Source organism: Balaenoptera borealis (genome assembly GCF_965194805.1).
Source record: "Balaenoptera borealis genome assembly, chromosome: 2".
Classification (NCBI taxonomy): Eukaryota; Metazoa; Chordata; class Mammalia; order Artiodactyla; family Balaenopteridae; genus Balaenoptera; species Balaenoptera borealis.
In genome coordinates, this window is record NC_138867.1 from 74053739 (window position 1) to 74079856 (window position 26118).

At 38.3% G+C, this 26118-nt stretch overlaps 1 protein-coding gene and 1 pseudogene across 2 annotated transcripts in view; one reads left to right on the forward strand and one right to left on the reverse strand.

Moving 5' to 3' along the window:
* Positions 1–26118, forward strand: part of POLR3G (RNA polymerase III subunit G) — a 101586-nt gene that overhangs the window by 17899 nt on the left and 57569 nt on the right. The gene's annotated exons all lie outside the window — the stretch shown is intronic.
* Positions 16681–22891, reverse strand: LOC309623475 (phosphatidylinositide phosphatase SAC2 pseudogene; annotated as a pseudogene). Its single transcript has 2 exons — positions 22735–22891; positions 16681–22038 (listed from the first exon to the last, which is right to left on the reverse strand). The product of its transcript is annotated as a phosphatidylinositide phosphatase SAC2 pseudogene (transcript).

A 26118-nucleotide genomic window follows, 5' to 3' on the forward strand; every position in this document is an offset into this window, starting at 1 on the left:
TGTTACACACTTCTGGCTTACCCTGAGCACAGGTCAGGCACACTCCAGGGTCAGAGAAAGCCCTCACAGAGAAAGGTTCAGGGCTTGAAGTAAGAAGCTTTGGGTTTTTCCAGGAACTGTCAATGGAGGCTACAGGTGACCTCTGGAGGGGGCTGAGAGGATATGGGTAGGGCATTGACAGCATCTTCTATAGGGAGATAATGTGTTTGTCATGGTAGCATTTGGAACATAACCAGCCCTAGCAAAAGACATTAGTTACTTAAAGTACAAAATACTAAGATTCCAAAGGGAAAGTCTTCCCAATTAAAAAGAAGAAGCACTCTTACCAAGGAGATGAGATGAATGGACTCAAAACAAAACCCAGAAGTCATCCTTCACTCTACCTTCCTCTCATCCCATCAATCTAATCACTTTAACACGTTCCGCTCTCTCTTCTCTGTCCCAGCAACACTCCTTAAAGCAGGTGTTTCACGTTTCTTGCTTGAATTATCAGGTAACCTTCTAACTGGGCTTCCTGCCAGTCTCCCTTTCTTGCCCCACCACTACCCCACTCAACCCCTTCATTCAGGACTATGAGAATGCTTTTTCTAAAACCCAATTCAGAGGGAGTTACCTTCTACTTCACTACTTCAATGATTCGCCACTTATTTCTGGGTGAGAATAAAACTTTTCAGCTTAGGATACAAGACTCTTCATGATCTAGTCCTGCTTACTTCTCCAATCACATTTCCCCTGTGCCACACTCTTAACTCCTAAATTCCAGATGTAAGAAACTTTCCTTGGTTCTTCATATATGCCACACTTTATCATAATTCAATGCCATTTTTCATGCTCTTCACCACCTTTCTTCATCTAGAAAACTACTAGTTTTTATTCAGGAATTCAAGTTGGGATCTTTTTATAAAAAACTATCCCTGACATTTACCCTTCCCTTTGGTCTAGATCAGTGATCCAATAACAGTTTTGTATATCTCTTAAAACTTACCACGTGTATTATAAATGTCTGTTTACTTTCTTACTTACTAATTATAACAATGTGCTTCATAATCAGATACTGAGAATCTGTATTCTTAACGAGTACCCAGGGTGATTTTTATTCCTACTGAAGTCTAGGAATCAATTTATTGTACTAAGTGCTTCTTAAGGGAAAACATTTTTCTCTGTAATTCTAGTGCCTATTTATAGCATCTGGCATGTAGTTGGTATTCAATAAGTAACTCCTGGTTTAATAAATACTACTGTTTACATTTTGAGGATTTCCATTCTTTCACAGAGATTTTATCAGGTTGCCATCTATGGTAATATGACTCATTAAAAAATTATTCCCTGTACCAACGGTATTATAAATTGGGAATCTCACTGGTGATCTGCCAGTCCTCCAGCTAAGTGGCTATTAAATTTGACCTGTTGTTCCACTTTTTCACCCTTGATTGCCTTTAAACCTTTTCCATGAAAAGTATTTAGTCTGATTGGTTTTGTTAATGGTGTCTAGAAGAATAGTTCTCAAACTAAGATGTATCATAAAGACCTGGAGAGCTTGTTAAAAATAGATATGGCCCCAATCTCATAGATTCTAACTCAGTAGTATTTGAGAGAGGAGGGGCAAGGCTCTATATTTTTAATAAGATCTTGAAGAAGAAACTATCCCCTATAATAAATAGATCTACGTATTATATAGACAGAGAAAAGGCTGACATTTCTACAAACTGACAGACTCATGTTTTATTTCTTCTAGACAAATAGTGTGACCTGTTTCAGCAGAGACTGTCAACACACTTTACAAATAGCACTTGAAGTTTAGCAGTTCTATAATATTTTGCCTTGATTGACTTGCCTGGTAACTTAATGTACCTAAAGAAAATACATTGTCTAATTTTTTTCTTTTGCTTTTAGTAGATATAAATGTAGATTACATACTTAATCTACCAGGATCCTTTGCTTTTATTAAATAGCTGCGTGACAGCAAAATTGGAAATGTAGTCAAGGATTAGGAATGTGGTCATCCAGCTTTGGCTTGTGTGTGCTCACATGGCTTGCTTCCTGCACGTAGCCTTCTTACTAGATGCCAGAATCAAATCTTTCTCCAAACCTTGAGTCTGTGCTTTTTTCCATTAGAACCACAACAGGATCTGTAGTTACCTGAACCCTGACAACAACTGTGCGTGGGTCAGGTGGGTGCCTGCAGGATGAGAAGTATACACAGTAATACTACTTCCTTCTCCTTTTTGTTTGTTTGTTTTTTCCACCTACTATCAGTCATCTTTCTTTTATATGTATATTTCCTTGAAGTATAGTTGATTTACAATGTTAATTTCTGCTGTACAGCAAAGTGATTCAGTTATACATATATATATATATATATATATATACATTTATTTTTACATTCTTTTCCATTATGGTTTATCATAGGATATTGAATATAGTTCCCTGTGCTATACAGTAGGACCTTGTTGTTTATTCACTCTATATAATAAACTTCTCCTTACTTCTAAACACTACTCAGGGGTTATATGGCGATCTGTGCCACTGAACCATTTTCAGAGTAGAAGGTTTCATCATTTCACACAGGGATCATAAATGGAGGCTATCTGTCCCTCTGTCTAGTTTCTGTGTCTCTCCTTTAGATGTTTGTATACCCTAGAAGATGCCATGAAAAGACATCTTTTCTCTTGTTTGTCCCAGGCTGGATGGATTCTATCATGATACTTTCCTGACCAAGGATGAGAAGGCTCTGCTAAGTTCAATGTAACATTATGGTTCCCAGAGTATAAAGTCTGCTTTAAAAGTGGAATCAGAGTACTCAGAAATTTTTATTTAAAAATTCCTCTTTGAAGAAACCTGGGTACATGATTATCTGAAAATCCAAGAGGAACTTGGAAAAATCCCTATCACAGCCAGATGGAGTCAGAATATCTGCAGGAGCTATTGTCTCTCATGCTGCTATTAGAAATGAAGTAGTTCTTGGGACTTCCCTGGTGTCACAGTGGTTAAGAATCAGCCTGCCAATGCAGGGAACACGGCTTCGAGCCCTGGTCCAGGAAGATCCCACATGCTGCGGAGCAACTAAGCCCATGCACCACAACTACTGAGCCTGTGCTCTAGAGCCCGCAAGCCACAGCTACTGAAGCCTGCGCACCTAGAGCCCATGCTCCTCAGCAAGAGAAGCCACCTCAATGAGAAGCCCATGCACCGCAACGAAGAGTACCCCTGGCTCACCGCAACCAGAGAAAGCCCATGCACAACAACGAAGACCCAACACAGCCAAATAAATAAATAAATATTTTTTAAAATTAAAAAAAAAAAAGAAATGAAATAGTTCTATAGTACAACAGAGTAATTCTGTTTTACACAGGACTGTAAAAATGTATACCAATGCAGAAAATAAATGATAATATCTGTGAATTTTCTGTTTACCTCTAAATGAAATTTTGCTGGACTTTTAAGTATAATTTTTATGTTTAAATGTCAAAGTTTTGGGGTTGGAGAGGTTTTTTTTTTTAATTTTTTAATTAACTTCAAATTTTTTTTTTATGATGATGAAAGCTTGATGGTATTCACATTGCTTAATTTGTGTCATGCTTTATTTATTTATTTATTTATTTATTTATTTATTTATTTATTTATGGCTGTGTTGGGTCTTCATTTCTGTGCGAGGGCTTTCTCTAGTTGTGGCAAGCGGGGGCCACTCTTCATCGCGGTGCGCGGGCCTCTCACAATCGCGGCCTCTCTTGTTGAGGAGCACAGGCTCCAGACGCGCAGGCTCAGTAATTGTGGCTCACGGGCTTAGTTACTCCACGGCATGTGGGATCTTCCCAGACCAGGGCTCGAACCCGTGTACCCTGCTTTGGAAGGCAGATTCTCAACCACTGCGCCACCAGGGAAGCCCTGGAGAGTTTTTTATAGAAATACATTTCTTATAATCAAAATGAGTGATAAAATAATACTTATTTAGTGGAATATTCTTTTGTAGCCAATTTGCTGTAATGGAGCTATTTAATAAAAGCAAAGGCTCCTGTTATAAGAGCCTAGCTTTAGACCATACTTTAGAGAACACGCTATTATAATTGTATGTAATGTATACCTATTTACTTTATATAGTTCCTTTTTAAAATTTGATTTGAACTATTAATTTTATCATTAATTTGATTTTATGATTTGGTTTAACATTTGGTTTGTGGTTTGTGTAACATCTGACAATTTATTCAGTGGAACATTGTCTTTTATTAATATTTTCTTCAAATTATGAAAACATCTTTGCCTGTTCTAATTCATATTCTACAGAGCTTAATAATTAGGGAATATAACATGAAAAAAAAGAGTGACAAAATCTGAAACAGTAATTTTTTAAAGTATTTTAATTGTTGCTTTTCTAAAAGCAAGTTTTTTGTGTTGTTGTTTTAACTTAGGGCCACATAAAGAAACTATTAATGTGAACCTTCATGAGAAAAATTGTTTTACTGAATTTTTTCAATTAAACCACTAGATGGCAATATCTTTGTTTCTTTATGAACCCACTAGACAAACGGCTCTTGAAGAAAACACTCAGTTATCATATGTTTTTAAAGCTCTGACCTCAGCTACCAAATTGCTATTCCTCAATTCTAAAGAAAGAAATCTACAGAGGAGAAAACTCCAGTCCAGTTAAAGAGTACTCTGTTGTATTTGGGTAGTAAATGAACGTCCTTCCTTAATAACCAGAGGTGTCACTGGGTCACTGAGGTGAAAACTCACTTTGAAGTTTGGCTTCACTTTGGAGCGCACAAACTTCCAAGATTTTAGGCCTGTAAGGATACTCTGTACAGAAAGACAGCTGAAACAGTGTTCTTGAATCTGTCTTCATTTCTTACCACTAATTTTTTTGCTTTCTCATCTGATTTCACTATTTCTAAAATTTCTCTTTCCCCTTTATGGATTGAAAAATACAGCCAATTTCTCTTTCCCCTTTATGGATTAAAAAATACTCCTTTGTGGAGGAGATTCCTTTACCACAGAAAAGTTTACATACTGAATGCCGAAACTATAGTCACTATACCTAAAATATTCTACACCTAAAATTATCACTACAACTAATTTTTGTATAATTTAGGTTTACATATTTAGTAACCTGTCTGAGTTTCTTTTTCAATTGGAGCTACTGAGATACAATAATCAAAATATCAGGTATTTAATTGCTAAAGTATTATGTTCAAAAAGAAAAAATATATTTTTTACTTTTATGTATATATAAAATGAACACACATGAAAGATTTTATTCAACTTAATAATAATGAGAGAATCAGTTTAAAAGAAAATTTCAAAAACATACATGCATACACACACAATCAGGAATGCTGAAAAGAACTTGCTAATAGATGCAAAACTGGTTTATTACCAATAAGGCAATAATATTTAATGTTTGTGGTAATCTTTCCTATAAGGCAGAAATCAATTTTATATCTATGACACAAAATTAATTAATTTGCATTGGTGTGCAAAAGCATTATTTGCTTTATTATTAGTTTTGTACAAGTTAATTTCTACGATATTGAGATGTAAAATAGCCTCCTCAGTAGAAAGTCAATCAAAGATGCACAACGTTATATAATCAGATAATCCCCAGAAGGTCTGCTAAACTCAATTAACTCTTTTGCCTATTTCCAAGTAGTGGACAGTTTTTCCTAACATTACTACTTTTTAAAATAATTATGTTGTTGGGATGAGCATTATGGTTGCAGAAAGAGCCTTATTCCATGTGCTGCAATATTTAGGGCAAACCACAAGGAGGCACTTTTTGCACTAGATTCCCTGCACAGATGATGACCAGGACCAATGATTAAATCAGGCACACTGTCATTAAGTTTTGTAATAAATTAAGCAGACAATGGATTTCCTTAGCTCTGGAAGTAGATGTCAGAGGAGGTAAGCAAAGAATTGTCCCTAAATTAAAAGAGAATAGAAATTACTTGTCTCTGACTTGCCTCACAATTTTGAGTGTAATGTGGCACCACAAAATATTCTCAAATCTTGAGATGTGTCACAATTTCTCCAGAAGTTAGATTTGGAAAAAATTAAAAGAATACAGTAAATTTCGTGAACTAAGAAAGATCAAGATTTGCAAACACAAATGCCTACAAGGGCATTTAAGTAAAATGAGTCAAGCAGGCTGGATATAATACAGGACACAGTAGGGGAACTATGACAAATTGGGAAGCTCATGCCCCATCTAAAGAGGGAGACTACTATTTGGGTCCAGCTGTATGAAAATACAGATCCCCAAAGGCCAGATTTTCAGATTTTTCAAGAGAAACAAGAAAACCATATTGTTATTTGAATTCTCCTGATTTTTTTTTTTTTTAAGATGCTAGCCACTTAACCAAAGTAAATAAATAAATAAATAAACATCATGTGTCTTCCCTTCCTCCCCCATAATTTGCCTAAGGGAATTTTCTAGAATCCTTCTCTCATGTGAAGGCTGTTGAAGGGGCAAGTTCTGAGAAGTGAGAGTGTGATTGCAGAAGTAGTGGCAAGAATTGAGCGTCACAGATGAGCAGGTCAACAATAAGTTTGTGTAGACTACACACCTATGAGCCCATTGGTAATTACCAGAAATGGAGGGTCCTTTAAGGATTTAGACTTTTCATAACTTAGAAAAACCTAGGATGTCAAAGACCACTTTTATCACTTATTGTCCTCCTCACCTCTCCCACCCCAAGTTGTCCAGTGCTGAGCTCACTGAAGGGAATCAATAAATATTTCCTCATTGAGTTTTCATTCAAATAACAAGTCAAACAGAAGGATCAAAATAACAACCTTAATTTTTTGTCAGCTGTTCAATAATTTAGACTGTGTGTGTGTATTGTCTAAATTTCTTAAACTCAGTAGGGAAGAAAAGCATGAATGAATTAATGGTGAGATTCCAAAATGGAGCTGGAAATATACTATCGCCATCGGCCTCTTTATCCCTTAAGGGTTTCACAAAACTGTAGATGATGTGTATTTTAACTGGTCACAGCCCCTGTAAGGCCATATACTAAGGCCTCCACACCCTATTGCTCCACCTGGAGACACCTGACCTAAACTGAACAAATCGGATTCTTTTTCTCGGACTTTTGAATACAGATACTGAGCCAATGAGTCAGAAGATGCTAAATACTTGAACTGAAAGGTCAGGGCAAAACATGAGAAAGGACAACAAATCAAAGCCAAGAACAAGATAGTTTATGTGGGAGCAGAGATGCCACAAGTAAACAGAGACAAACAGAGTCCATAACACTCTGACGGAGGTGAAAGGAAGTTGTTGGGTTTATAACAGTCTTTTTCCATTTTCCAGGTGACCCAACTGTATTTTATTCTTCAAATGTTTTTCAAATGGCCAGTTTTATCCCTTTGATAAATCCCCTCTTTCCTGATGCTGATTTGAATGTGTATTTGTTATACTTACAACCGCACAATTTTCTGTCTACTAGATGCAGCCCTGCCAGATGCAGGGAACTCGTCTTTGGCAGAATGGAGAGACCTCATTAATGTGACCTGAGAACACAGTGTGGTCTCCATGGTGATTCTTACAGTTGATTCTCAAGTACTTTTTATCGTTTTGATTCTGAGGTTAAATTAAAGTGTTGCTGAAGAGACATGAAATAGAACTTCAGGGTCAAATTGAGTCTTCCTTGGCATTTCCTCTGTAATTCTCTCAACACAATACATTTCTGTTAAAAATATCATGATGACTGCTAGGCTTACATTTAAAGGTTGTAATTTTTGCAGTTTTTGCCATAAGAAATATCATTTAAATATTTAAAATTTAGTTCATCGTATTGTCTATTTAATGGCCAGATATTTCTAAAAGCTTGAAATAACCTAAATAGTTCAATGGAAACAAATAACCTAAAAACAAATGTATTTCTCCTTGATTCATTGATCAATGGTTCAATTACTTTTTTTCCGCTTTCCCATTGTCTCATTTTTCCCAATACCTTACCAGAATTTCTACATAGCTTGATAATATAGAACACACTCCCAATATTCTCTATTTGTGTATTCATTTGTCTATTCCCATACTACAACATATAGTTCAGTACTATGTACCTTGTAAATGTTAAATAAGCAAGAATTGGGGCTTCCCTGGTGGTGCAGTGGTTAAGAATCCGCCTGCCAATGCAGGGGACACGGGTTCGAGCCCTGGTCCGGGAAGATCCCACATGCCGCGGAGCAACTAAGCCCGTGTGCCACAACTACTGAGCCTGTGCTCTAGAGCCCGCAAGCCACAACTACTGAGCCCGCGTGCCGCAACTACTGAACCCCACGCACCTAGAGCCTGTGCTCTGCAACAAGAGAAGCCACCGCAATGAAAAGCCCACACATCACAATGAAGAGTAGCCCCCGCTCGCCACAACTAGAGAAAGCCCATGCGCAGCAACGAAGACCCAATGCAGCCAAAGATAGATAGATAAATAAATAAATAAATAAATAAATAAATTTATTTTAAAAAAAATAAGCAAGAATTGAAATGAATTATAGAAGATGCATAAAGCATAGTTTTTTAAAACATCTTTTTTCAAGTCTTTTACTGGCAAGTAGCTTTGTAATTATGTCTAATTATACCAACTATGTGGACAGTTATGTTATGGATAATTAAATTTCATTATTATTATTTTGCTATGAACTTACAGTATAGCAATAAGAACAAATAGACTCTTCAGCTTTTTTACCTCTAGTAACAAGCTTCATTGTACATTAGTTTTTATCATCAGTAAATAAATATATAAATATTAAATGATACTGAGCTGGAGAGGATCTATTAAAACCAGTCTTTTAGGGAAATTATTCTAATGGTAGTACTCAGGATAAGAGAGAGAGAAATGATGGGAAGCACAGTAGGAGTTTCCTGCAGTAATCCATGTGTTAGATGATAGAACCTTGAAATAGAGGGAAGCAGAAGGGATGAAAAGTAAAAGGACAGCTTGAGAGGCATCATGAAGATGATGGCATTTTTGATAGGGAAGAATCAGGATAACTTGAGTGTTTGAATCTGAGTACCTGTGAGGGAAATGGGGAAATCAAGAGAGTTGGTTTTGTGGCAAGACTGTCTAAGTCAGAGTGATGATACAACTATTCCTTGCATGATCAGTGACAACTTTTATTGTTATATTCTACACTATTGGCACCAGAAATAGTTATTTTATCAATATTACACATAAGAATCCAATCATTCGGAATAATCAGGTCTACCCACATTGAATAATTCTAGCCTAGAGCAAAAATTGGTCTGAAATAGCCTTCTTTTTTTTTTTCCTCAGTTATTCATTAGATAAATATATTACTGAGCACCTACCTTGAGCATGTTTGTCATATTCAAAGAACAACAAGGGGGCAGATGGGACAGGAATTATGTGAGCTGGGGTAGAATGGGAAGAGATCAGAGAAGTAAGTGGGTAGATTGGTAGCAACTTATAAAACTACATAAGCCATCATTAGGACTTAACTTTCATTTGAAATGAGAAAAAAAAAACTGTTAAAGGTTTGGGGCAGAGGAGTGATGTGATCCACCTTATGAATTTTAAAATGTCACTCTGGACACTTGTTGAGAAAACACCGTGGGGAGCCAGGCAGGAGAAGGGAGACCAGTTAGAATTTGTTGTTGCAATAACTCAGGTGAGATTTGATGGGACAAGGGTAACAGTGGTGGAGATAGTGAGAAGTACTCAAACTCTGAATTTGAATTAGATTTTGAAGGCAGAACCAATAGGATTTGTTATAAGTGGAGTGTATCAGGAATTTAGAAACTGTATTCAGCAATTAGGAACAGAACTCTACCTAGACCGTTGTTGTTTTTTTTTTAATGTAAAATAATCCCAGAAGTAGGCCATCCAAAAAGGTGTGGTGGCTCTTTGTGTCTTCTATACAGCTAAGTCGGACCTTTTAAACAACCTTTCCAGAAGTCCTACAAAATATTAACATTTTGACTTATAACTCCTTAGCTAGAGCTTAGTCACAAGGCTATGCTTAACTACAAGGAGTGTCTGGGAAATGAAGTCTCTCAGGTGAGAATATTATTGCTCCCTGCCAAAAAACCCTGAGGTTCTGATATTAAGGAAATAGGAAGACTAGATATTGGTGGTAACTAGCACCTTCTGCCACATGAGTATGAGATAAACTGAGAGGTCAAGGATGACCAGAAGAAAAGGGCTTTTACCCCTCTTATGGCATGGACCCTTTTAGCCCTTGGTGATGCTTATGAACCACCCTCTTAGAACAATGTTTTAAGTGTATGAAATGAAATGCATAAGATTACAAAGGAAGCCAATTATATTGAAATATTGTTATCAAAATATTAGAAAATATGTGATATATATGCCTTTTCATAATTGCTCCTATAATTTAAAGCAATGATAAGTATTAAAGATATTTTGAAATTTCTGCAACAACTGTATATGATATAAAAATATCTGTGATTTTTATTGGTGACAATGTGGTTTATTGCCTGTGATCATAAATGAAGGAAATATTAAATTTTAGTTATAGGTTCATGGTATTATAGGTGTAAATTTTTTCCCATCCAAGTTTATAGACTCCATCACCCCTTGAGCATTCATGAACCCAAAGTTAAGGACCCCTTTCCAAAAGGATTTTAGCCTGTGCAACTGGAAGGATATAAGATGCCATTACTGGGGTTTGAGAGAAAAAAAGCCGAAGTCCATTTTTGGACATATTAAATTTGAGATGTCTATTTTACTAGTTAGGTTTAGATTCAGTTAAAATAACAGAAAAATTCAAACTATCAGTGGCTTACATAACATTAACACATAAAGGTCTGAGATAGGCAGTCCAGAGTTGGCACGATGGCCCCACTATGTTAGTAACCCAGGATCCTTTCATCTTGTTGCTCCACCATGATTTTTCATTCCTAAGTTTCCTCTATGGGCCAAGATGGGTTTTGGACCTGAATCATTATATCCATTCTAAATGCCTAGAACAGAATTCTGGCAAAAAGATAAATATTTGTTGAAGGAATATGATAGAGACACAAATATTGTAGTCATCTTCCCAGAAGTAACAGCTGAAGTTTTAAGAGGAGATGAAATTTTTAAGGAAGACAAATAGTTATGAGTGTGTGTATACACACACACACATATATGTATATATAAAAGCATATATATTTGAGATTTTTCCTTAAAAATCTAATTTTTATATAAAAGTTTGTATTTGTGTATATATACATTCACATGCAAAACACACACACACACACACACACACATGTGTAGAAGGGTCTGTGTTTAGAAGGCTTCTACACTCAGCTTAATGCTCTGCCATTGCCATCTTGAAAGTCTTCATAATTTCTGAACAAGGGGCCCCACATTTTCATTTTGCACTGAGTCCCACAAATTAAGTAGCTGGTCCTCTGAACAGACTTTTTGTTTTGGTGATCCAAAACCTTAGATCAGTCTTGAGATTGTACTTTGTCTGCTGGAGAAAACAAAACCATGATAAATCTTGAGCTAATGGTCCTGGAGTACAAATGGTGAATCACAAATTTTAACTCCCACATAAAGTCTTAGTTCCCAACAGATAATACCTATGCTAAGATACACATAGAGAATTATTACGTAGCCAAACACATATCTGAATAAGCACATATAGTGACTTGATGGAATCTAGATTAATACTGCTTTTCTGTATTCACAATTTGCAATACAGGGCAAAGAAATTCAACTTCCTTGCTTGTCAGAAAAGCCTCTTAAGTGGAATTCCAGGTTTTGAACTATTTAATCTTTAATGGATGACACCAAAACATAAAGTTAAAAAAGAACTTGGCAGTGAAACAAAAAGACTGGTGGCAGATAAGTTTAAAAAAAAAAAAATTCTTGACAGACTGTATCACTAGAAATGCAGCTGGTTCTAATCTGCATTCACCAGCTACTTTTTCCTCATTCAAGCACAGGCTGCTCTTCATCCTCTAACCAGCCAAGGTGACTGTCACTGTCAGTCCCAAATATAAAGGAAGCCAGCTTGGAGAAATGTTTTGGGCATTTTGCCTAGTCTAAGAAAAGAAAAGGAGACTGACCAAATCGTCATTTGTCACAACTGGATTTTTTTAAATTTAAAAATATGTTGATTACTTCAATCCAAAAGACCCTGGATATCTTGGAAATGGTGGAAAGAAAATATGAGTCAACAGGTCTGTTGCTTAAAGTTACCTAAACTGACATTCAAAATTTCAGTATAATAATATTTCTAGCGGTGGTTCTTAACCCATTCTCTGAGCATCAGAATCACCTCTGGAAATTTTAAGCACTCAGATATCCAGGCTTTTAAAATTACAGCCCTTCAGTTATACTTTTTAAATTGGCTTGTGTGCATCCCAGGCTTTCATATTTTTAACACTCCTACATGATTTATATGTACAGTCAGGCTGAGAATTGTTATTTCTCTCACTTTTATATAAAGATATTAAAATATCTATTTTCCTATCACCCAAATACCTCTGGATTTTTTTTTTTCTTTTTCTTTTTTAAATTGTAGGGCAGGTCTGGGATGGTCTGACTTAAACTTTAGAGTTAATAGTAGACTTACAATTCACTTTTGGTGAGTCCTGTGATTACCTGAGAAAGATAGGCAGCCATCTGCAAAACAGCTACAGAAATCAGTATGTTTTGAGCTGATTCACACAACTTTAAAGAAGGCTTATGCAGCATAGCATGCTCCAGGGTGAAGAACAGCAGGATTTTATTTAACAATCGTCAATGGACTTCCATGCAGTGCTGGGAAGGCCACTAACTGATGTGATAAAAGTTCAACTACTTGGACACCTTGGGAAATAAAGCATTTTGGGTGACAATTTTCTGGATAGCTGTATGTTTCTTCCTTTAAGCTTTAAAACCTACTTTAACCATTTGGGGTACAAATAGTTCTCAACTGTGTTACAGACTTATTATTTTCCTAAGAATTTTATTGAGTATAATTTAATCTTTTCTTTTTAATACAGATTCTTAATTATTATCAACTATTATGGAGTAATCAGTCAAGAAATTGTAAAGAAAGGTAGAAATGGTGAGGTGAGCCGGGGTTATCCAAGGTCAATAGGACCTGCTTTCTAACTTGAAGGCCCAGAGAATCATTCTTATCATAGGTGTTAAAAGATAAACTGAGGCATATTAAAAATGTTAAGAGTTTATTTGAGCAAAAATCAATTTGAATTAGGCCGCATCCAATCTAGCAGATAGAAAGGAGCTCCAGGGAGCTATACAAAATGAAAGACTTTTATAGCCTTAAGGGAGCAGGAACAAGGAAGTTATACTAGGCAAAAAAGCAGGTGGTTATTGCAAGGTTACTTTTTTTTAGGGGATTACAGGGATCTATCAGGCAATTCCTGATTGACTGATTTAAGATTCCATTCCTGGTAGTGCTGAAACTGTAATTAAATTGTCTTGGTTTGGTGACATGGGGCTTAGAATAAGCAACTCCATTTTGGTCCTGTTGTCTTGTCTTTACCATAGCCTAGAGCCATGATCATATAAGATTAAACTCATACTCACTGGGGGGAGGGATAGTACAAGAATGCCAAGTTTGTAACTCTAACTCTCTCACACTGGAAATACTGATGTTAACCTAGCACGCTTTTGCTAATCTTCAAGCTCCAAGGGAAGCCAAATCAAAATTAGAAACTAATTTATAGATTCATCTTGAGAAATCTTAGAGGCTTAAGACAGTTTTCTCTATGTATAGGGAGTATACTGTAGTGGTGAAGAGTGTGGACTCTGGAATCAAGCTGCCTGGATTTTAATCCTATTTCATTCATCTTCGAACTTTTGGTCTCAGGTTCCCCATCTGCCACAAAAGAGTGGAGGGTAGCAAGCTATTAACAGTACTTACTTTATGTACTTTGTTGTGAGGAACAAATAATGTAAGCAAAACAAAACAGAGTTGGGCATATGATAAATTCTGTAAAAAAATAAAATAAATTCTGTATAAGCAGGCAAATATGGGAGTAAGTCATATTAAAAGATAATTTTCAAAAACAGTTAAAAACGGGAATTCCCTGGCGGTCCAGTGGTTAGGACTTCACGCTTCCATTGCAGGTGGCACGGGTTTGATCCCTGGTCGGGGAATTAAGAGCCTGAAAGCCACCGGTGCAGCCAAATAAATAAATACTTAAAAAAAATACAAAAAAAACCAATTAAAATCAAGCTCTGATATAGTTATAAAATATACATGTATCAAAGATTCTACTTAACTTATTCTTAATGAGAGAACCAGGAAAATGTCATAACTGATTCAAAGGCAAAGTTAAAGAATGGAGTTTTTTTTTTTTTTTTTAACATGTTAGTCAGAGTTTAGTTTTTTCTAAGGAACAGAAATTCATTGCAGCTTGGCCCCTCCTTTCCCAATGGAAGAAAGCATGTTATTTAAAGTAGTGCTTCTTAAACCATCTGTGGTGAAAAATCAGGTGTTTTTTGTTTTGTTTTTAAAAGCTTTTTTTAAAATTAATTTATTTTATTTTGGCTGTGTTGGGTCTTCATTGCTGCATGCGGGCTTTCTCTAGTTGTGGTGAGCGGGGGCTACTCTTCGTTGTGGTGCGCGGGCTTATTGCGGTGGCTTCTCTTGTTGCGGAGCACGGGCTCTAGGCGCGCCGGCTTCAGTAGTTGTGGCTCGCGGGCTCTTGAGTGGAGGCTCAGTAGCTGTGGCACACGGGATGTGGGATCTTCCCATACCAGGGCTTGAACCTGTGTCCCCTGCATTGGCAGGTGGATTCTTAACCACTGCGCCACCAGGGAAGCCCTTGTTTTGTTTTTTATATTATTTATTTTTGGCTGCGTTCGGTCTTCGTTGCTGCGCGTGGGCTTTCTCTAGTTGCAGCAAGCGGGGATGGAGATATTTATAAATCAGAAATACTGAAATGAATTTGCAGAGTGACTTAAAACTTGCTTTTTGGGGTGAGAGGGTCCCTATTGTCCTTCCACCAGAAAAAAATATACTTGCACTTCTATAGACAAGAATTTTATACATTGCTGTTTACTCTTCCAAGGCTAGGAAAACAAACCCAAGCAACTCTCTGACCAGGTTTCATAGACAGTACCTATAAATTTGGGGAAATCCCTCATTCTTAAGGTCTCCAAAATATCAGAGTATACCTGGACTGCCAGGAAGGAAAATTCCTTACCATTTGTCAGTCTGGAGCTGTCTTGGTCCCTTCAGCCTTCTATACCAAAAATGCAATAGACTAGGTGGTTTATAGACAACAGAAATTTATTGCTTACAGTTCTGGAGACTGGGAAGTCCAAGATCAAGGAAGATTCCATGTCTGGTGAAGGCCTACTTCCTCATTCATAGATAGTCGTTTTTTCATTGTGTCCTTACATGGCAGAGGGGCAAGGGAACTCTCTGGATACTCTTTTATATGGGCACAAATTCCATTCATGTAGGCTCTGCTATCATGACCTAATCATATCCCAAAGGCCCCATGTCCAAATACCAGCACACTCAGTTTCAACATATGAATCTGGGGGGGGGGGGGGCAAAAACATTCAGTGTATATCAGAGACCCCGTAAGGCAGGAACAGGCCAACTTTCCTGAAAGGACTCTGTAGACACCAACTTACAATTTCTTTAACGTTGAATTCTTTTGGTATTTATGCCTATTTGGATGACACTAAATTTATAAACAGCTTAGGAAGTATAGATATCTTTATGATATAGAGTCTCCTTGTCAAAAACTATGAAGGGTATGAAATTTTACCCCATTTGCAAGCTAACAAGTTAAACTGTTACAATTTTATATATGCTGGCAGAAGACATGAGACTTCTGAATAAGAGACAAAAGATTTCATCACTCACAGCAATGGCAGTAGCTAGAATATTAGAATTTTCTTACACTGGTTCCCCCAGCACCAATTCCACAAGGTGATGTGATGAGAGCCAGGTGACATCTGTACATGCAGTGAATTACTTCATGGGAAAGAAACTCTTAGCTTAGGGACCCAAAGTTTTTATATTGGACAGTAAGAAAACCTGCCCTTTGCTGTAGAGGAGATACCATCTCTATTTTTCAAGGCTGTTCACTATATAAACACCCTTGAAAAATTTATTTCAAAAAGGGTGCCAAGACAATTTAACGAGGAAAGAATAGTCTCTTCAGACAAATTGTGCTGAGACAACTGGCTATCATTTGGCAAAAAAAAAAGAAGTTGGACCCTCTACCTCGCATTGTAACCAAAATTAACTCAAAATGGATCAGTGCTCTAAATGTAACAGCTAACACTATTAAACTTATAGAAGAACACATAGGCATAAATCTTCATAACCTTGGACTAGGCAGTGGTCTCTGAGATATGAAAGTCCAAGCAGCTAAAGAAAAATTAGATAAAATTATCTTCATCAAAATTTAAAACTTTTAGGGCTTCCCTTGTGGCGCAGTGGTTGAGAGTCTGCCTGCCAATGCAGGGGACATGCATTCGAGCCCTGGTCTGGGAAGATCCCACATGCCGCGGAGCAACTAGGCCCGTGAGCCACAACTACTGAGCCTGAGCGTCTGGAGCCTCTGCTCCGCAATAAGAGAGGCCACGATAGTGGGAGGCCCGTGCACCGCGATGGGGGGTGGCCCCCACTCGCCGCAACTGGAGAGAGCCCTTGCACAGAAACGAAGACCCAACACAGCCAAAAATAAAAATAATAAATAAATAATAAATAAAAAATTTAAAAAAAAATTTAAAACTTTTGGGCTTACCTGGTGGTACAGTGATTAAGAATCCGCCTGCCAATGCCGGGGACACGGGTTCAAGCCCTGGTCTGAGAAGATCCCACATGCCGTGGAGCGACCAAGCCTGTGCACCACAACTACTGAGCCTGCGCTCTAGAGCTCACAAGCCACAACTACTGAGCCCAGGCGCGCCACAACTACTGAAGCCCGCGTGCCTAGAGCCCGTGCTCCACAACAAGAGAAGACACCGCAATGAGAAGCCCGCGCATCACAACAAAAAGTAGCCCCTGCTCACCACAACTAAAGAAAGCCCACGTGCAACAACAAAGACCCAACACAGCCAAAAATTAATTAATTAATTTTTTAAAAAATTTAAACTTTTGTGCTTCAAAGGACACTGTAAAGAAAGTGAAAAACTTTCACACAATGGGAGAAAAAATTGCAATCATATATCTGGAAAGTTATTATTATGCAGAATATCTAAAAATCTCTTAAAACTAAATTTTTAAAAATCCTATAAAAATGGACAAAGGATATGAATAGTCATTTATCTAAAGAAAATATACAAATGGCCAATGTGCACATGAAAATATACTCAATATCATGTCATTAGGAAAATACAAATCAAAACCACAACTAAACCTTCATACACACTAAGATGGTATTCTAAAAAAAGACGAACAATGAGTTTTGGGGAAGATGGAGAGAAATTGGAACACTTATACATTGCTGGTGGGACATATGAAATGGGGCAGCCACTTTGCAAAACAGTTTGGCAATTCCTCAAAAAGTGAAAAGTAGAGTTGCCATATGACCCAGCAATTCCATTGCCAGGAATAAGTTGAAGAGAATTAAAAACATATGCACAAAAAACTTGTACATGAATGTCAGAGCAGCATTATTCATAGTAGTCTAATATTAGAAACAACCCAAAAGTCCATCAACTGATGAATGGATAATCAGAATGTAGTATATTATACAATGAAATATTATTTGACATTAAAAAGAAACGAAATACTGATACATGCTACAACATGAATGAACCTTGAAAACATTATGCTAAACTGAAGAAGCCAGACTCAAAAGACACATATTATATGATTCCACTTACCTGAAATTTCCAGAATAGGCAAATCCCTGGAGGCAGAAGGTAGACTAGTGGTTACCAGGTTCAGAGGGAGAAAATGCAGAGTGATTACTAATAGGTACAAAGTTTCTTTTTAAGGTGATAAAAATGTTCTGGAATTAGATAGTGGTGTTGGTTGCACACTTTAGTGGATATACTTAAAAGTACTGAATTGTATACTTTAACATGGTGATTGTTTTGGTATGTAAATTATACCTCAATAATAAACATTGGGGGCTTCCCTAGTGGCGCAGTGGTTGAGAGTCTGCCTGCCAATGCAGGGGACACGGGTTCAAGCCCTGGTCTGGGAGGATCCCACATGCCGCGGAGCGACTAGGCCCGTGAGCCACAACTACTGAGCCTGCGCGTCTGGAGCCTGTGCTCCGCAATGAGAGAGGCCGCGATAGTGAGAGGCCCGCGCACCGCGATGAAGAGTGGCCCCCGCTTGCCGCAACTAGAGAAAGCCCTCGCACAGAAACGAAGACCCAACACAGCCATAAATAAATAAATAAATAAATAAAATTTAAAAAAATAAAATAAACTAAACATTTTTTTAAAAGTTAGTGTAGAAAAACACATGCATAGCCTCCCCCCGTTATCAACATCCCCCATCAGAGTGGTGCATTTGTTACAGTTGATAAATCTACATTGACACATCATAATCATGCAAAGTTCATAGTTTACCTTAGGGTTCTCTCTTGGTGTTGTACATTCTATGGGTTTGAACAGAGGTCCAATGACTTGTATTCATCATGATAGTATTACAGAGAGTATTTTCACAACCCTAAAAATCCTTTCTGCTCCACCTATCCATACCTGCCCCGGACCCCAGCCCCTGGCAACCACTGATCTTCTTACTTTATCCATAGTTTTGCCTTTTCCAGAATGTCATACGACTAGAACCATACAGTATGTAACCTTTTCAGAATGGCTTCTTTCACTAAGTAATATCCATTTGAGTTTTCTCCATATCTTTTCATGGCTTGGTAGCTCATTTCTTTTTTTTCTTCCACTTTTATTGAGATATCATTGATATGCAGCACTGTATAAGGTATACAGCATAATGATTTGACTTACATACATCATGAAATGATTATCACAATAAGTTTAGTGAAATCCATCATATCATATAGATACAGAATTAAAGAAATATAAAAAAATTTTTTCTTGTGGTGAGAACCCTTAGGACTTACTTTCTTAACAAATTTGATATATGATGTACAGCAGTGTTAATTATATTTATCATGTTGTACATTATATCCCTAGTAATAATTTATCTTATAACTGGGAGTTTGTACCTTCTGACTGTCTTCATCTAATTCCCCATCTCCCACTCCCTGCCTCTGGTAACCACAAATCTGATCTCTTTTTCTGAGTTAGTTAGTTTGCTTGTTTTTGATGTATAATTGACCAACAACACTATGTTAGTTCCTGTTACACAACAGAGTAATTCGATATTTCTATACATTTCAAAATGATTACCACAATAAGTATAGTTACGATATGTCACCACAGAGATATTACAAAGTTGCTGACTATATTCCCCACAGTGTACATTTCATACCCTTGACTCATTTGTTTTGCAACTGGAAGTTTATACCTATTAATCTCCCTCACCTATTTCTTTCCTCCCTTTCCTCCCCCCAACCCCAAACCTCCTGTTTATTCTCTGTAACTATAACACAGTTCCTGTTTTCTTTTTTCATTTTTTTTCACTTAAATTATAATGATATTTTATTTTAAATAGTCACAACATCTGACACTTCAAAAAAAGATACCACTAATAAATAACAAAAGTAGAAATATCAAAGTTAACAACAGACATAATGTTTAGCTGAGAATCACTTCAACAGAGTAAGGCTCTTAAGATATCAGACAAACCAATACTTGTTTGGAATAAGGTGTGCAACTTTCTTACTGTATAGGCTTACAGACAAGGCCCTGGTTCCATGTGGTCAAGGTTACAGTCACAAAACCTAAAATTTTAGCACAATTGTGCTTCAGACTAAATTTTCAATAGTTGTGCTCATCTACACAGGATGTTATGGACTGCCCCCTGCAAAAAATTACAACTTGAAAGATTTCTTTCAAGCATTACCAGTATCCAATATGTATACATTCTTAACATTTCTGAAAATAGAGCAAAATTAATAGGCGCTGGTATTCACATCTCACATCTCAGGTTTTATGACTGACAAGTCTTAATGCTCCTAGACTTTGGGGTGTACAAGGTAGCAGTATTTTAAATTTGTTTAAGTAGAATGTGGGGAAAATCAGGATCAAATGGACATTCATTTCTTGACTGTAGCGCCATTAGCCCTCAATTAACTCTTTATAGGGAATGGTTAAGCCATCAAAAACTAAACCGATAGTTTTTATATTAAAATGCTTCTCCATACTAGTAACACTTCGAAGTCACTAAAAACTAAGTATTTACCTTGCAGAGGAAACACACAGAAATGAACTGACAAACAGAACAAAACAAATTATGAAAAATGCTAATCACCTAAATGGATCCATGTCCACCCTTTGTGTCTACTTCATACATTCTACCCACCCACCCCACTCCAAAAAAGGTTCAGGTTATTACATCCCAAAGTAATCTATTCTTGAATTACTTTTAGAGAGACAAACTGCTCTGTAGTGTATAAGCTACTTAGGTCTACACATTCTAGGATGATGCACTTCCACTGTCATAGCTCTCAAATTTGGAAATCTGCTCAGGTTCAGTCTCCTTTTAAAACCTTTCCAAATAAACATAATTAGAATTTGGGATCCCTAGATTCAAAGACAGTACAGGTTATATGACACCTCCTTTTTTTTGGATTAAATAAAAGCCACAGGATTCTGTGTGGCTAAACGCTAAATCTGAATTATTCGTGTCTGGCATTGAGTAAACATATTTTTAAGTTCATTCTGCTGGACTTCATTAACTACTTCAGGTTCTGCAGGGCTCTTCTGAACCTTTGCCACTGCAAAGTTTATCCCCTGGGTTAATCCAGCTTGGGTAATATTAGCAACCTGGACCATGCAACTTCGAATCTTTGCAAAGGGAGAGACTGCTCTGCTGCTACAGCTCTCTGAAGGAGAAGGAGTTACGTGAAGACTTCTCTCAAGTTCAAGTGTGCCAGATTCAGAGCCGGGGGTCTTTTGAGATACAACTGAATGCCCTGGTTCAACTGACAAAAGATGTGGGCCTGCTGCAGAAAAAGACACATCTAATTGAGATGGTCGAGAAGGTATCTGTTCCGTTGATTCAAAGTGAGTTTCTTCTTTAGAAACTTGATTGGTCATTTGATTTCCTTCCTCACTAGCCAGCTGAGAAACAGACCTGGTTTCTGACAGCTGGGTCATTTTGTTTTGTGCATCTTGAACAAATCTGTGGCAATAAATATCCATGGGCTAAGCAAAGCCAGTCAATATGTGTATGTTGGCAGCAGAAGGACTTTTCTTCAAAGAAGACGCATAGCCTTTTCCAAGCCCACTTTCATGAACAAGAGTAACCTCTGAAGGAACATAAGTGCTAATATCAGTGCTGCTAATAGACTGGGATGGACTGCCTAATCGAGGTATTGAAGCAATTATACCACAACTAGGAAGAACATAGTCTACTGGCCCCACATTCTCTAAAGAGTTTGCTAGCTGCCTGTCTTCATCAGACTTGGAATTTGTAAAGAATTCATCAGAGTGGTATGAGTCATTATCTGAAGACATTTCCCCGTCTGACTCTGCCTGGGCTTCATTATCCATCACACTAGTGTTTTCCATGGTTTCAAGACTACTATCTGATTTCCAATTTTCCCCTGGGCCAAAGAGCCTTGGTTTTGAGATCTGATGCCAATGATGTTTTCATGAGGTCTACTGCTCTTCCTCTCAGGCTTTTTCTCTATTATAGGTACATCTAATCCCATGGCTTCCTTGGTGATCTGCAGCACCTCTGCAATGCACTGAAGGGTATCTTTTCCATCCTCTTCTGGATTGCGCATTACAGCTCTCAGGGTGTGGAAATAGCCACTTGCTTCTTTAAATCTGTAGTGCAGTCGCATGCAGCAGAACTCTGCCTTACCGGAAAGAGTGGGTTCAGGACCTATTTCAATTTTTTCCAGGTCTTCTAGACTTAGTCGTTGATACTGGTTTACTTTGTCAACTTCATCATCGTAATAGGCCACGTAGTAGGCAGAGTTGGAAAGCAGCAACAGTACATCCACATCTCTGTGAGCAGCATCAATGAGGGTGCACTCTTAAAACTGTCGCTCGAGCCAAGCCAGAAAAATTACATCACGACACGTATTTTAATATGAAATAAATTCTAAACCTACTAATTAGTGTTACTTTATCTTAGCTTCTATTCTTTTTTTTCTATTTATTTATTTATTTATTTATGGCTGTGTTGGGTCTTCGTTTCTGTGCGAGGGCTTTCCCTAGTTGCGGCAAGCGGGGGCCCCTCTTCATCGTGGTGCGCGGGCCTCTCACCATCGCGGCCTCTCCCGTTGCGGAGCACAGGCTCCAGACGCGCAGGCTCAGTAGTTGTGGTTCACGGGCCTAGTCGCTCCGCGGCATGTGGGATCTTCCCGGACCGGGGCACAAACCCGTGTCCCCTGCACTGGCAGGCGGATTCCTAACCACTGCACCACCAGGGAAGCCCTTAGCTTCTATTCTGACACTAATATTTACATTAGTCAGACATGATCTCAGTCAAAAGCATTATGTCCAGAACGAAAAGCACTTGGCACCTTAACAGGCAGTGGAGAAAGATGTCAGCCCTCCCCGCGCCCGCATTTTTACCGAAGTATCAGCTGCAGTAAATACTTAATTTCCCTCCCCGCTTAAACAGAAAAAAAAAAAAAAAAAAAACCCCAAAAAACAAAAAACCCACACTTTTTCTTTTTAAACACGGACAAGAAAACCCCTTTCAGTGCTTCCCGGCCCCCCACGCCTGCAGCTTGGAAGCAAGGGCTGCGCTGCTCGTTTTTCTCTTCCCGCCAGTCAGGCATCCCCTCCTCCCACACGATGAACACGAACCCCGCCAGCACCACGTGCAGGCCCACCACCGCGACAATGGTCACGCAAAAGCCACTGTCATCAGGGGACATTAACAGGAGGCTTTGGAAAAGCAGTAATTTTCAGGAAAAATACAACCCCACGGGAAATTTAACCAGAAGTCCTGCAAAAAGGAGAAAAATCTTGAAAAGCCGTCGCCAGGCGGCCGCCTTCGGGCTTGGGCTCAGCAGTGTTGCCGGCTGCATCGCCCGGGGCGGTCGCCTGCCGCCGGGCGGTCGGAGGAGGCCGGTGGGAGCGCGGCACCTCGTCAGTCCGCCGGTCGGTCCACGAGTGGAAGCTCAGTCACAGCTGCCTGCACCAGAGCTAACACCTGCAGCGACTGCCTGTTTTGTTTTTTAAGATTCCACATATGAGTGAAATTATACAGTATTTGCCTTTCTCTGTCTGACATTCTCTATCTGATTTTGGTATCAGGGTGATGCTGACCTCGTGCATTGAGTTCAGAAGGGCGCCTTCTTCTGCAATTTTTTGGAATAGTTTGAGAAGGATAGGTGTTAACTTTTCTCTAAATGTTTGGTAGAATTCACCTGTGAAGCCATCTGGTTTTGGCATTTGTTTGTTGGGAGTTTTTTTTTGTTACTGATTCAATTTCATTACTGGTCTGTTCGTATTTTCTGTTTCTTCCTGGTTCAATATTGGGAGATTGTACATTTCTTCTAGGTTTTTCATTTTATTGCTGTGTAGTTGTTTGTAGTAATCTCTTATGATCCATTATGTTTCTGTAGTGTCAGTTGTAACTTCTCCTTTTTCATTTCTGATTTTATTGATTTAGGCCCTCTCTCTTTTCTTCTGGATGAGTCTGGCTAAAGATTTGTCAATTTTGTTTATCTCTTCAAGAACTAGATCTTTGTTTCTTTGACCTTTTCTATTGTTTTTTTAGTCTCTATTTCATTTATTTCTGCTCTGTTCTTTAGGATTTCTTTCCATCTAATAACTTTGGTTATTCTCCTTCTTTTAGTTCCTTTAGATATAAGGTTAGGTTGTTTACTTGAGACTTTTCCTGTTTCCTAACATAGGTTTGCATGGCTATAAACTTCCCTTTTAGAACTGCTTTTTCATTTGTCTCCAGGTATTTTTTTTAAATTTATTTAATTTTATTTATTTATTTTTGGCTGTGTTGGGTCCTCGTGGCTGCACACAGGCTTTCTCTAGTTGCGGCGAGCGGGGGCTACTCTTTGTTGCAGCATGCGTGCTTCTCATTGCAGTGGCTTCTCTGGTTGTGGAGCACGGGCTCTAGGCATGTGGGCTTCAGTAGTTGTGGCACACAGGCAGCTTAGTTGTGGCTCGTGGGCTCTAGAGCGCAGGCTCAACAGTTGTGGCGCACAGGCTTAGTTGCTCCACGGCATGTGGGATCTTCCCGGACCAGGGCTCAAACCCATGTCCCCTGCAATGGCAGGTGGATTCTTAACCATGGCACCACCAAGGAAGTCTCTCCAGTTATTGTTTGATTTCCTCTTTGATTTCATCAGTGATCCATTAGTTGTTTAGCAGCATATTATTTAGCCTCCACAGGTTTGTATTTTTTGCGTTTTTTTTTTTTTTTTTTCTTATAGTTGATTTCTAGTCTCACAGCATTGTGGTTGGAAAAGGTGCTGGATATTTCCGTTTTCTTATATTTACTGTGATTTGTTTTGTGGCCTGGCATGTGATCTATCCTGGAGCATGTTCCATGTGCACTTGAAAAGCAGCAGTAGGTGCTGCTGCTTTTGGATGGAATGTTCTATATACATCTATTAAGTTCATCTTGCCAACACATGTGTCCTCATGGTAGAATGACTCCCCCAAATGGCTGCAGTCAGTGTCTGTCCCAATGTGATCTCCCATTGCCTCCTTCCTCTCCAGGAGGCTCTCCAAGATCAGCAGGGAGGTCTGGACCCAGGCTCCTTTCAAATTACTGCTTCTGCCTTGGGTCCCAAAGCATGTGAGATTTTGTGTGTGCCCTTTAAGAGTGGAGTCTGTATTTCCCAAAAGGGTCTCCCAAAAGTAAACCCTGCTGGCCTTCAAAGCTGAACATTCTGAGGGCTTGTCTTCCTGGTGCAGGAGCCCTGGGCTGAGAAGCCCAATGTAGGGCTCAGATCCCTCACTCTTTGGAGAAAAACTCTGCAATTGTAATTATTCTCCTATTTGTGAATCGCCCACTGGTGGGTACAGGTATTAATTATACCACATCTCTGCCCCTCCTACCTGTCTCACTGTGGTTCCTTCTTTACATTTTTAGTTGTAGAAGATTTTTTCTGCTAGTCTGCTGGTCCTTCTCATCAATAGCTGCTCTGTAGATAATCTAGTTGTAATTTTGGTGTGCCTACCAGAGGAGGTGAACTCAGGATCTACCTACTCTGACATCTTGGCCACTCCCTGATAGCTGATTTCTTTTTTAGCACTGAATAATATGCTATTGTCTAGATGTACCACAGTTTATCCATTCATCTACTGAATGACATCTTGTTTGATTCCAAGATTTGGCAATTATGAATAAAGCTGCTATAAACATCCATGTGCAGATTTTTGTGTGGCCATAAATCTTTACTTCATTTGGGTAAATACCAAGGAGCACAATCAGATCATTTAGTAAGAATATGTCTTGTAAGAATGTGCCAATATTCTTACAAAGTGGCTGTATCATTTTGCATTCTCACCAGCAATGAATGAGTTCCTGTTGCTCCACATTCTCACCACCATTTGGTGTTGTCAGTATCCTGGATTTCGGCCATCCCAGTAGGTCTGTAGTGATATCTCATTTTTATTTGCACTTCCCTGATGACATATGATATGGAGCGCCTTTTCATATGCTTATTTGCCATCTGTATATCTTCTTTGGTGAAGACTGTATATTTTTTATGTTAATTTTATATCCTGCTACTTTGTTAAATTCTCTTACTGCTTTAAGTGGGTTTTTTTTTTCATTTATTTCCATTTATTCTTTTAGTTTTCCATAAGATGCTGGCTCTTGGTGTATATATTTAAACTTAAGAGTAGAAGACTTTACAATTCCATGTGTGAAGGTGCTAAGGAAGGGAGGCTCAGCAATTGTGCACTGCATTGTAGGGTAATCTCACAGGAACCTTTCTTTGGGGACTCTAGATTCAGTATCATTAGGTCTTTTCTTTGGGGAGTCAACTTTTTAAGAAACGGCTTTTAAAATCTACTGTCTAGAGGGTAAATCTTGGTTGCCAGCATTCTTTAAGCTAGGTTAGAGGAGTCTGGGAATGTGAACTTTTATTATACAAACTTCACTGTACATTAAGCTTTGCTAAATCCC